The sequence below is a fragment of the Spinacia oleracea genome, chromosome 1 (assembly GCF_020520425.1).
Source record: "Spinacia oleracea cultivar Varoflay chromosome 1, BTI_SOV_V1, whole genome shotgun sequence".
Classification (NCBI taxonomy): domain Eukaryota; kingdom Viridiplantae; phylum Streptophyta; class Magnoliopsida; order Caryophyllales; family Amaranthaceae; genus Spinacia; species Spinacia oleracea.
In genome coordinates this window covers 95,686,038-95,699,829 of record NC_079487.1, presented here as the reverse complement: position 1 = coordinate 95,699,829, position 13,792 = coordinate 95,686,038, and the positions used below count along the sequence as shown (strand labels likewise).

General features: G+C 42.6%; 1 non-coding gene across 1 annotated transcript; it reads right to left on the bottom strand.

Annotated features, from left to right (window-relative positions):
- Positions 1 to 44: 44 nt before the first annotated feature.
- LOC130466489 (small nucleolar RNA R71) lies at positions 45 to 151 on the bottom strand. Its single transcript, XR_008926713.1, has one exon. It is a non-coding gene; the product is annotated as a small nucleolar RNA R71 (small nucleolar RNA).
- Positions 152 to 13,792: the final 13,641 nt, after the last annotated feature.

Sequence of the window (13,792 nt, the reverse complement as noted above, 5' to 3'; positions counted from 1 at the left end):
CTCTTTCTTTTTATGTTAAATATTTTCCACCTGAGAAAACGGCTCGTCTGAGGGGTCAGATATTAGGTATCTCACAACAAGCGGATGAGAGTTTGTTCGAGGTTTGGGAGAGATTCATGGATTTGCAAAGAGAATGCCCGCACCATGGTTTGGAAGATTGGTTCTTGATTCAGCAGTTTTATAATGGTCTGGGCAATGAGTCTAGATGTTTGTTGGATTCAGCTGCCAGTGGGAGGTTCATGCAACTTGAGGTGCCTAGAGCTATGGAGGTGATTGAGGAGATAGCCATTCACAATGCCCAGTATGGAAATCCTAGAGGTCTATCTAAGAGGGGTGGTAAGCATGATTTAAATTCTATTGAACAATTAACTGCCCAATTGACTGCTTTACATTATAAATTCGATAATATGCAAGCGGCCAATGCTCAATCTGCCCAACCTGTTAGTGTAGCTGCTATGAGTGCCCAACCTACTACTATTTGTGAAAGTTGTGGAATGTCTGGTCATTATGCACAGGAATGTAGAAGCTCTATTGAACAATGTAATGCTTTTCAATCCTACAAACAAAACAACCCATTCTCCAACTCTTACAATGAGGGCTACAAAAATAACCCTCTGCTTTCCTACAGGAGCAACAACACCCAAAACCCTCACCAAGTTCAACATCCACCACCACAACCATATCAACCCCCACACCAACAATCTTACCAACCCCGAAACAACTACAACCAACAGTCTAGTGGGCCACCTGGGTTCTCTAGACAACACACATCACCCCCACAACCACAACCTCAAGCCACACAGCCTGACCCTATGCTAGTAGAGATGAGAAACATGATGCTACAAATGCAAAAATCTCTAAGTGAAAAGGATGCAAAAATCGATGCTCTTACTGCTCATAACAAGATCATTGATACACAGCTGGCACAGATGGCTACTACTATTGCAGGGAGGCCACCAGGCCAACTTCCTTCACAGCCCGAAAATAGGGAGTCTGCTAATGCAATTACATTGAGGAGTGGTAGGGATTATGATGGTCCTTCTATGCCGGTTGAGGTTGATTCCGGGGTGTCTGCTAGTGATCTGGTCAGTGAGGAAATCCCGAAGATAGTTATGGGTGAAAAGGAACCAGCTGAAAAGATAGTCAATGAAAATGAGGCTACAACTGCGGTTAAGAAGGGAGCGGATATACAAGTACCACCTATTGCACTCCCCTTCCCAAACCGACAACTCAAGAATAAACTAGACAAGCAGTTTGGCAGATTCTTGGAAGTGGTCAAAAATTTGCAGGTAACGGTTCCTTTTACTGAATTAATTTTACAAGTTCCTGCTTATGCTAAATTCATGAAGGATATTTTGACCAGAAAACGTGCCTTTTGTGAGGTAGAGACTGTAGCTTTCACTGAGGAATGTAGTGCTTATTTGCAAAACAAGTCTCCACCTAAACTTAAGGACCCCGGGAGTTTTTCCATCCCATGTAACATTGGCACCGTATTTATTGATAAAGCTTTATGTGATCTAGGTGCTAGTGTGTCTGTCATGCCTTTGTCTGTCTGTACTAAACTGAATATGGGTGAGCTTAAGGTTACCAATATCACTCTACAAATGGCCGACCGTTCTGTCAAATACCCCTTAGGTGTTTTAGAGGACGTCCCTGTTAGAGTAGGTAAATTCTATATACCTGTGGACTTTGTAGTATTAGACATGCAGGAGGATTCTCAAATTCCCATAATCTTAGGTAGACCATTCCTTCATACGGCGGGGGCGGTAATTGATGTTAAAAGTGGGAAATTGACATTGTCTGTTGGGGATGATAAGGTGACTTTTAATCTGAATAGTGCCTTAAAAAGTCCCATGCTAGAGGAGGAACAATGCTATCACATAGATGTAGTCGATTTTATTACTCGTGATAACGTCTCCCAAGTTCTCGAAAGAGACCCTTTGGAGGCAGTGCTTTGTTGTGAGTCTTCTGCAGGTGATAGCAGTTCTTGGAGTGCTGATGTGGATGCTCTGGAGTTGGCTCTTAATGGTGGAGAATCTGAGCCGGAGGGCATCAAATTGAAGAGGTTAGTTCGGCCGGTTTGTTCTGTTAAAGAGGTAAAGAAACCCGAACTTAAACCTCTTCCTGCTAACCTTAAGTATGCGTTTTTAGATAATGAACAACTTTGCCCTGTGATCGTCAGTACTGCACTTGATGCAGGCCAGTTATCCCAACTTCTTATTGTGTTGAAAAGGCACAAAAAGGCCATTGGGTACAGTATTGATGATTTAAAGGGTATTAGCCCTGACTTTTGTATGCATAGGATACATCTAGATGAAAATCATAAACCATGCATTCAACCCCAGCGTCGTTTGAACCCTGTCATGCAAGATGTTGTAAAAGCTGAAGTTATGAAATTGCTTGATGCGGGTATAGTGTATGCTGTGTCTGATTCTAAGTGGGTGAGTCCCGTTCAGGTAGTGCCTAAGAAAGGGGGGACAACTGTGGTGAGAAATGAAACAAATGAGTTGATACCAACTAGGGTAGTCACAGGTTGGCGCATGTGCATTGATTATAGGCGTCTTAATGTTGCTACTAAAAAGGACCATTTTCCCCTTCCCTTCATTGATCAAATGTTAGAAAGGCTAGCCTGTCACAAGTTTTTCTGTTATCTGGATGGTTATTCTGGTTTCTTTCAAATTCCCATACATCCAGACGACCAGGAAAAGACCACCTTCACCTGCCCCTATGGTACCTTTGCATATCGTAGGATGCCTTTTGGTCTGTGTAATGCGCCTGCTACTTTCCAACGTTGCATGATGAGTATTTTTTCTGATTTTATTGAGTCTATCATGGAAGTGTTTATGGATGATTTTAGCGTCTACGGTACTTCTTTTGATTCTTGCTTGCTAAATCTGACAAAAGTTTTGAAAAGATGTGAAGAGTGCAATTTAGTCTTGAACTGGGAAAAGTGTCATTTCATGGTTACTGAAGGGGTGGTTTTGGGACATTTGATATCTGATAAGGGCATTCAGGTGGATCGAGCTAAGGTCCAAGTGATTGAACAATTACCCCCTCCAGTTAATGTGAAGGGTGTTAGAAGTTTTCTTGGTCATGCGGGGTTTTATCGCCGCTTTATCAAGGATTTCTCTAAAATTGTTAAACCACTTACCCAGCTCCTTCTCAAGGATGCCCCGTTTGTGTTTACTGATGCTTGTCTTGAAGCCTTTGACAGGATTAAACAGGCACTGATTTCGACTCCCATCATCCGTTCTCCCAAATGGGATATTCCGTTTGAGATAATGTGTGATGCAAGTGATTATGCAGTTGGGGCAGTGCTGGGTCAGAGAAAGGAGAAGGTTTTACATGCCATCTATTATGCAAGTAAGACCTTGGATGAAGCTCAAGTTAATTATGCAACTACTGAGAAGGAGCTTCTAGCTATAGTCTATGCCTTGGATAAATTCCGCACCTATCTGATTGGATTCAAGGTGATAGTCTATACTGACCATGCGGCCCTTAAGTATCTGCTCTCTAAGAAGGAAGCCAAGCCTAGGCTTATTCGATGGATACTACTGCTACAGGAGTTCGATCTAGAGATCCGCGACAAGAAAGGGGCTGAGAATGTGGTTGCAGATCACTTGTCTAGATTGAGGTATGACGATGGTAAGGGATCTACACCGATTGATGATTCATTTCCGGATGATCATTTACTTGCACTTGCCAGTCAGTCACCATGGTTCGCAGATTTTGCTAACTACATTGTAGGTAGAATGCTTCCGGCCGATCTTTCATATCAACAGAAGAAGAAATTCCTACATGATGTCCGGTTCTACTTTTGGGACGATCCTTACTTGTTTCGTGAGACTGCTGAAGGGTTATACAAGCGTTGTATTCCAGAATGGGAAGTTCAAGGTGTTATCAGTAGGTGTCATTCTTCACCTTATGGTGGCCACCATGGACCGTCGAAAACAAACGCTAAGCTGTCGCAATGTGGTTTTTACTGGCCTACTATGTTCAAAGATGCACAGGCTTTTATTATGGCTTGTGATGCGTGCCAGAGAGCCGGCACTGTTTCGAGGAGGTATGAGATGCCACAGAACGGGATCCTTGAGGTTGAGATTTTCGATGTGTGGGGAATTGATTATATGGGACCATTCCCATCGTCCAAGGGTAACTTGTATATCCTTGTTGCTGTAGATTATGTGTCAAAGTGGGTGGAAGCCGTTGCCTCACCTACTAACGATGCTAAGACAGTCATCTCCCTGTTCAAGAAGATCATTTTTCCTAGATTTGGGGTTCCGCGCGCTTTGATCAGTGATGGAGGGTCACACTTCCATGAGAAGCATCTGGATGCGCTCCTGCGCAAGTATGGAGTTTATCACCGCACTGGACTAGCCTACCACCCTCAGACGAGTGGTCAAGTTGAGGTCTCCAACCGAGAGATCAAATCTATCCTTGAGAAAGTGGTGGCAAAGTCTAGGAAGGATTGGAGCGATAAGCTAGATGATACTCTATGGGCATACAGAACCGCCTTTAAGACACCTATTGGTACCTCCCCGTATCGGTTGGTGTATGGCAAGGCGTGTCACCTACCAGTAGAAATGGAGTACAAGGCTTATTGGGCAATCAAACAGCTCAACATGGATGCAAAGCTAGCCGGTGAGAAGCGGTTACTTCAATTATGTGAGCTCGATGAATTCCGACTACAAGCCTATGATAGTGCCCGGATTTACAAGGAAAAGACCAAGAAGTGGCACGACAATCACATTTTGCATAGAGAGTTCGCGGTGGGCGACAAGGTTCTACTTTTTAACTCAAGGCTTAAGTTATTTCCTGGAAAACTTAAATCTAGGTGGTCTGGGCCGTTCACTGTGATTATGGTAAGCAAGTTTGGGTCTGTTGAAGTAGAGAATGGAAATGGTGAACGATTCAAGGTCAACGGGCAACGTCTGAAGTTGTACCATGATGGGGCTACTGTAGGAGTGGTTGAGGTCCATCACCTCCATCCCTCCGCCTCATAAACTGCATATTCAAGGTAACAAGGTCGAGCGGGACCTAGAAATAAACCAGCGCTTTGCGGGAGGCAACCCGTATTTTATCGCTTTAAGTAGTATAAGTTTTTTTTTTTTGCATTTTTTTCATTCTATTTTTGTGTGTTTAGTTAGTATTTCCATACCTAAGTGTGTTTAAGTATTGTTTTTTTTTGTGTTAGTGAGGCGAGAAGAGGGCATTACGCTGTTTGGGTGTTTAATAATGTGCAGGCCTAAAGCTCCAAGTTCGAGAAAGTGAAATTACGCACAAGGCCAAGCACGCTGCAAACCGCCCGATCCGTATCGGGCGAGGTGCGCCCGATCGGGCGCACACGGATGAGTTTCTTGCAGTTTATTTCCGCCCGATCGGGCGCAGCATGCCCGATCGGGCGGTCCAGCGAGTGGAATGCTCGATCGGGCGAAATAATTTTGCCCGATCGGGCGCTTTGGCGAGTGGAACGCCCGAGTCGGGCGTTTGTTTGCCCGATCGAGCGCAAAAGACGAGTGGAAGGCCCGATCGGGCGAAATTATTTTGCCCGATCGGGCGGTTGATGAAATTTTCGAGGAAAAGTCAAGGATGATTATGGGCAGGAAAAAGTCAAGAAAATGAGCTTTCGCAAATCGCCCGATTCGGATCGGGCGAGGTGCGCCCGATCGGGCGCGCACGTATGTAAAGAAAAGGATCGCATCCCGCCCGATCGGGCGGAATGTCGCCCGATCGGGCGAGACGCGATTTCAGCGATATACTCACGGTTTCCCCAATCTTTCTTCACTCCCTCTTCATCTTCAACTTAACTTTCTCTCACTCCTCCATTAAACCCCAACCTCCAAAAACTTCAAACCACCATATCTCCCTCAAATCTCCACCAAATTCAACAATTCTTTCATCAAAATCTTCCTCTCATCATCCTCTACAACCTACACCTAACCGATTTAAGTTTTCTCCCATCCCCACAAAATCCCCAAATTCACCCAAAAAGCTCAAAAAAAAAAAAAAAACTCAAAAATTCAGATTTTTCATCAATGGCAAATAGACCACAAAGAAAATGCACGAGGGTACCAAGAAATCAACATGAGGCTTCCACAAGCCGAGCTCGGGAACCGACACCACCATCTCCACCACCGCAATTCGAGCCCGACACGGATTTTCCGGATGTCATCTTTATTACGGAGGAGCAACGAACACGATTCATGCACCTCAAATTGAGGGAGGTAATCCCTACTCGCTTTATATGTCAAAAATCATTGCATGATATGGGAATTGAGCGTGATGTAAAACGTGTTTTTGTTGGTGTTGGTATGAGTAGCATGTATGGTATGCTCCGTCTCACATTTAGGCGGTTGACTCTAGAATTCTTGAGTAGTTTTAATGTTCGTAGGGATGGTTATCGAACCGTGTCATCGGTTCAATTTCGTGTGATGAACCGGACCTACACCATGAGCTTATCTGATTTTGGTAGGATTTTTGGATTGTCTACCACATATAGTAGGAAACCCAAGGAGACTCACAATAACTGCACCATGTGGGGAAAGCTTACGGGCAATGATAATCCCGGGAGTATGCAACATTTGCATGCTTCCAAGATACAACACCCGGTACCCATTGTCTTTTACAGGTTCCTAGGATTTACTGTCTTTGGTAGGGATGAGACCCAGAACATTAGAAGTACGGAGCTAGAAATCCTAGGTGGCTACGTTTCCGAAGGAGAGGAGAGCTACAAAATGAACCTTGCCCATCACATGGCCTCTCAATTTTACTCCATAGCCACCTCCACACATACTACCAAGATTACCATTGGTGGGTTGATCACCCACATAGCCATGGCCACGGCCAATTTTACTGAGGCTAACCAGATTCCAGTTCTGGGTAGCAACTTGCTTGATTTGGCTTATTTTGCTGGACTCCGTAGGCTGCAGGGGGAGCATGGGTTATTTAGGCCGGGAGCCATGTACTGGATGTTCGAGGGAAACAGGCTTTTCACCTTGCCTGACCCTCAGGGCCGCACCAATTTCAGACCCGGTCAGGCTCATTATCTATTTGTTGGATTTGAGCGAGAGGCTCAGCCTGACCCCCAGCCCCAGCCTGACCCTCAGCCAGAGCCCCATCAGTACCAGCCAGAGCCTCGCACCTACTTCAGGAGGGGGCGTCGAGACACGGGGAGGCCCCAGAGTGGCCCGGTAGTTCATGAGGATCAGGGGTCCATTGATGAGAGGTTGAGCAGACTTGAGCTCGGGTTCCGGGAGTTCGCAGCTGATCACCAGAGGACCATGTTCCCATTTTATGATCAGTATGCCAGGCAGGGCTATATTGCCCCAGATTACGAGCACCCTACCTGGTTTACCTATCCCGCGGAGGGATATGGAGCTCCGGGTTCTATGGGCACCTTCACACCCACCCAGTACGGAGGGTGGGGAGCGGGTCCTAGTGGGCATGCTGGCCGAGATGATGGTGATGATGCTGGTAATGATGGCCAAGGCCATCAGTGATGCCGAGATGATGTTGATGATGAGGTTCGATACCCTTGAGCCAATGAGGACATTGTCTGATTTGGTTTGGGGGGGTTTCACACTACTTGTACATTGTAGGTATGTCTTTCTTTTAGCATTGCATTTCTTTATTTTGGTGTGTTTATTTTGGTGTGTTTAATGCATTCTAGATTAGTTTATTGCTTTGGAAAAAAAAAAAAAAAAAAAAAAAACAAAAAATTATACAAAAATACGTTCCGATGAATACAAAACCATGCTTCCCTGTGCCCCTTGATTGTAAACTGTTTTGATTCTTGGTTTTTGATGACGAGCATTGTTGATTTGTTAACCATGATTTGAGATCCGATTACTTTGATGCCTTGACATGAGTCAACTCTGACCAACTACTTGTGGACTTGGTGCTTGACTAGTTGACTTGGTTAGGATGTGTGATAGCTTCCTGGTGTGCCATTGATTTTGAGTATTGGTTTGCAACTATTAGTAATGTTTTATGACTCATATACATGCACGTTGTGGAGGACGAAGGCATTTTTCTATTTAGGTAGCCTTCAGATGAAATTAGATACGTTTGTTCCCTCTTTTTCTACCCATGTTGTGCCTGTGCCATTTATTCGGTGACTAACCACATTACAAGCCCGTAAATTCCCCATTGGTTACTAGTCCCAAGCCTAGCTTGGGGGAGCTAATAGTAGTGAGGTGAGGGAGTTGCAGTGTGGTACATTTTGAGCATATCGAGTATTGAAAAGGGAAATTCTTCTTATCATGATTGTTGTTGAAAAAAATGAATGAGATGAGGAGAATAAAAGAAAAAAAATCGTGTGAAGGTTCCAAAAAAAAAATAAAAAAAAATAAAAAAAAATAAAAAAAAGTAAAAAAAATAAGAAGGAAAAATCGTTATTCTCAAGAAATTTCAAAGCATTGTTTCACTCAAGTATTGTAATTTCTTATCCTTATGAGTGATTGATTTTAATTGTGAAAGAAAGGCAAGAAAATATAGTGTGGTTTGTTTGTTGTTTCATCATGTGTTGAGTGGGAAGTTGTGGTTGTGGTCATCATTTGTGGTTGACCATGGTTTTGCTAGGATTTATGCTCCCCAAAGCCAAGGCGTTAAGCTCACATTTTTCCCAAATTTACCGCACCCTTACCTAAGCCTAACATTACAAGCTTGAAAGACCTTCCGACCTTTGTGCATAGAGTTGTATTAATGTGAAAGTAGTTGTTTATCAATGCAAGTTATGACATGACACATTTCGAGTCGACTATTAGGTTGAGTGTATGTTTTTCTAGACACACGAGTGTTGTGAGTTTGGGAGGGCATTGTTCACTCATATGTTGGGAGGAGAGCGAACGGGTACATCTTTTATCCGCCACATAAATGAGTGACGAGTATGTGAGCACTAGTCTTGAATTCCAATGTGCATTTTTGGTTCGCTTTGCGTGACGATTGTTAAGGCGGATTAGCGGTTGGATGGATTTGATTGGTTGACATTGATGCATGCTTGTTGGATTTTGCCTTGAATCGTATCCATTGTTTTAAGATGTGTTTGGGGTGAAGTTGATTTATGTATTCATCGATGATTTCTTTGCTTAGGGGCAAGCAAAGATCTAGCTTGGGGGAGTTTGATATATGCGTTTTATATAGAATTTTTACCCCCGTCCCTTAGTACTTTTATGTATCAAACGTGCTCTTAGGAGCCGTTTCTAGTACTAATGTGTGTTATTGAGTGTGCCTTGAGTTTCAGGTTTGATTATGAGAAATTGGTCGTTTTAGACCCGTTTCATTGTTGATCAAGGCCACTATATGAGTCCGAGAAGTTCGGGACCTCCATCGTCGACTTTCGGGATCCTGAGATGCTTATGGTTGAGCCCCGGGAGTTAGACTTGGTGATACGGGCGAGATACATTGAAGATTGCAAATCGCCCTAGAAGCTGAGGGCGAAATGCAACCATCGGGCGGAAGTATAAGCAAGCCAAGTTCATCAACGCGCGCCCGATTGGGCGCAGCTCGCCCGATCCGGATCGGGCGGTCAATCTGGAGGCTTTGTGGAGATTTCGCAACCCGCCCGATCGGGCGGATTTTGGCCCGATCGGGCCGACTATCGAGTGATTCGCCCGATCGGGCGAAGCGTCGCCCGATCGGGCGACGCCAACCTCCAGCAGTTTTTCGCGTTTTTAATTCCGTTTTTAGGCCTTATTTTGGCAAAACTATATAAGCAAACTTGTTTTATTTTTTAGGGACATCTTATTTTCCAGCACTAAACCCTTAGTTTATTTTTCTAAGTTTAATTTTCTCTCTCTAATTTGTTCTAAACACTTAGTTTATTTTCAATCAAAAAAAATCGAAGCTTTCATTTGCCATTGTTCTTCAATTAGGTATTATTCCTTATTTCAATTCTTTGTTTAAGCTTTAATTATGTTTTCAATCATGCCAATTGCTTTGCTTATTGTTGATATGTGTGAGTAGTTGATTTTCTAGGGTTTTGGGAATCCATGAACGAATGTGAAAGGATGATTAATTGTTGTTGATTGTTGGTTTAGCTGTTGATTCCTATTGATTGCCCTTATCTACTTTGCAATTAGATTTGCGCAGGTTTGATTGTATTAGTTTCGCAATATCAAATTAAGATTCGAGAGATGCAATTTGATGTTTAGGCTTGTTTCAATAGGTAGAATTGGGATTAATACGTAGCGAGAGCCCGTTAATTCTAAGTCTATGATTAGTATCGATTCGAGAGAGCATGCTAGTCTAATTAACTGTTTTATTGATTATTATCGATTGTTGTCATCCTGGAATGTTGTTCATCGGTGAACCTGTGCCCTAGACCTTTTAATATCTGATCTTTCCCTATTTTATTATCATCCTAGTTTCATTATACAAATCAACCTATATTCTTGTTTCCCAATAGTCTAGAATTGCCGATTAATAGTAGAAAGAACATTGTTTCCCTGTGGATACGATCCTTGCTTCCCTTGCTATATTTTTAGTTGGTGAACGTTAGGTTTATCTTTGATAGGAGTGCGATTTAGCGTGTCACTAAACCTATGCAACAAGTGAGAAACAACACTCACATTGTAGCACTGGAAATCAAGCATCACTTTGAATTCCATGAACTGTTTTAAAGATGGGTTTGAGGCCCATGGTTATAAAACATTGGGGTTGAACATTTATCATATATGAAATGTGTTTTCATATTCCATTTAATCTTGGTTTAGTATTAAATGATGAGTCCCTTCAATTTGACAATATATTCAAGATAGACTGTCAGGACCAGTCCTGTGACTAAGAAATGTCTATCAAGTGAACTTGAATGTCAAAGGTTGAAAATGGTCCCTAGTCGGAGTTTTCTATAAAATTGGACGCATAGAAAATGTTAGACTACTAGAAAGCAAGATGACTAGTAGTTCTGTTTCTTGAACTATGTGGACATGGCAATGTCATAATCATTTGCATAGATACTTACTTTGGGAAGACTAGTATCGGACAAGACCTATGAAACTTTACTGTAAGAGATGAAAATCTGTCATAAGTAAATTTCATTAAAATTATTAGACACTGAATCCTCAATACCTGAGTGATTTGAGATTACTTGTTTGAGAACTGGTTGCTTTGACGTTGACCAACCGTCGCACCGTAAAAGGAGGCTATAAAGGCAACGCTCAGGTAATCACCTATCAAACGAAGTCTAATCTCAAGATCGCAAGATTGGGATTGTCCTCCCATAAATCGGGATGAGATGCTTAAAAGTTGTACAAGGCCACTCGGAGAGCTAGAAACTGTGAAATGCATGGCCGTGCTCGGATGAATCATAGGCTATGATTATCTGTTTATTTGATCAGTTGAACTCTGAAACCGAGGAACACCTCTGGACATAATAAGGATGACGACTCTTACCTTATGTTCAAGAGCAAGCATCGAGCGACAAAGGAATTAGGAAATGCACACTTGTCCCTAAGGACAAGTGGGAGACTGAAGGAAATAATGCCCTTGGTCCAAGTATGCATTCTATGTTAAGTCTAATAAATGCGGTTCAGTATTAATTAACAAGTTAATAATTCAGTGAGATCAAGTGAGCTGAATGCCTAGCTAGAGGCCGCTTCAGTTCAAGTGGAATTAATGATATTAATCCACAGCTTACTCTTGACTGAACCCGTAGGGTCACACAAATAGTACGTAAACGGATCAAGTATTTAATGGCATTAGATACTCCATCTATGGATATTCGGAATCGACGGATCTTGGTTTCAGTGGGAGCTGAGATCGTCACAGGCAAGAAATGAATACTCCGGAAACGATGATATTGCCGGAAACGGAAATATGGATCGTATCGGAAATATAAATATTATCCAAGTCGTAGATGTTGCCGGAAACGGAAACATGGTACGTATCGGAAAATATTATCGGAAATGGAAATATTGCCAGAATCGGAAATATTGCCGGAAACGGAAATATTGTCAGAATCGGAAATATTATCGGAATCGGAAAATAATTCCGGAAACGGAAATATTAAATATTTGTTCGAAACGGAAATTGATTCCGGAATCGGAAATATTAAATATTGTTCGTATCGGAAATGAATTCCGGAACCGGGAATTTAATCGGAAGCGTATCGTACGAATTAGCATCGGACGAGGCCTGCCGGACGAAGGCCCAGCACGAAGTCGGGCCATCGCCCAGCAAGCCAAACGCGCGCCCAGCCAAGGCAGCGCCCAGGCCCACCGCAAGGCAGGCCCAGCGCGCGCCAAGGCCATGGCCTCGCTGCGTGGGCTGCTGCTCGCACGCACATGCATGGGCGGCCCTCGTGGCTGCCGTGTGTGTGTGAGTTTGTGTTCATGCATGATTCCTAAAACTATTAGAGTTAGTATATGATTAAATTCCTATTCCTAAAAGGATAAATTAATTAATTAGAGTTCTTGTAGGATTCTAAGTTTAATTAATTCGTATCCTACTAGGATTCCAATTCCCTTTCCATAACTCTATAAATACATGCCTAGGGTCACATATTTTAGAGATTAATTCAAGTATTCAAAGTGAGTTTTGAGAGAAAAATTCAGTCATATTTCTTACCTAAGAGTGCCGAAAATTCTAGTACCTTAAGGGCGATTCTAGTTGGTCAATCTTAAGGCGGATCCGGACGTGCTGTGGACTATCTACGGAGGGACGACACTTGGAGTCCTAAAGACTTGTTCTTGTTCGGTTCGGGCGTAGCTAGGGAAGGCACGCAACAAAGAGTATGCATCTAAATTATGCTATATGATTATGTGTAAATAATATGTATTCCTGGCTAAATGGTTGTTTCCGCATGATTTATGAATTGTCATATGTATCATAACCTAACAGCAACGCACCAGGACCCCAATGATAAAGTTTGTGAAGAGAGTCCTTCTCCTATTAGAGTTAGTGCCCATACTCATCTTAAGGATATTAACTCTAATAAACCTCCCTTCCAGTCTTTCGATCAACGAAAAACTCCTCTCCCTTTATCTAGGTTTCTCAAACCTGGGAAAGAGAATACGTTACCACATAATTCTTGCGTAAGTTTAATATGTCGATAAAAATAATGATATGGAATATACAAGGAGCCGAAAGTCAAGCGTTTCTGTCAACAGTGAAGGAATTGATTCGTATCAATAAACCCAATGTACTTGCTTTAGTAGAAACCCACATAAGTGGGGAGAACGCACAAAAAGTGCGTGATAAAATAGGTTTTGCTGGACATATTAGAGTGGATTCACAAGGATTTAGTGGAGGAATATGGCTGTTTTGGAAATCGGATGTGGTAGCAGTGTCCTGCATTGCCTCGAACACCCAACATATTACAGTGAGAATTACTAAACATGGAGAAGATCCTTGGTTGTTCTCTGCAGTGTATGCTAGCCCAAACTAATCCCTAAAAGCCCAATTATGGGAGGCTCTGAATGAAGTAAGAAGAAATTTCAATGGCCTATGTGTTAGGTTATGATACATATGACAATTCATAAATCATGCGGAAACAACCATTTAGCCAGGAATACATATTATTTACACATAATCATATAGCATAATTTAGATGCATACTCTTTGTTGCGTGCCTTCCCTAGCTGCGCCCGAACCGAACAAGAACAAGTCTTTAGGACTCCAAGTGTCGTCCCTCCGTAGATAGTCCACAGCACGTCCGGATCCGCCTTAAGATTGACCAACTAGAATCGCCCTTAAGGTACTAGAATTTTCGGCACTCTTAGGTAAGAAATATGACTGAATTTTTCTCTCAAAACTCACTTTGAATACTTGAATTAATCTCTCTTAAAATATGTGA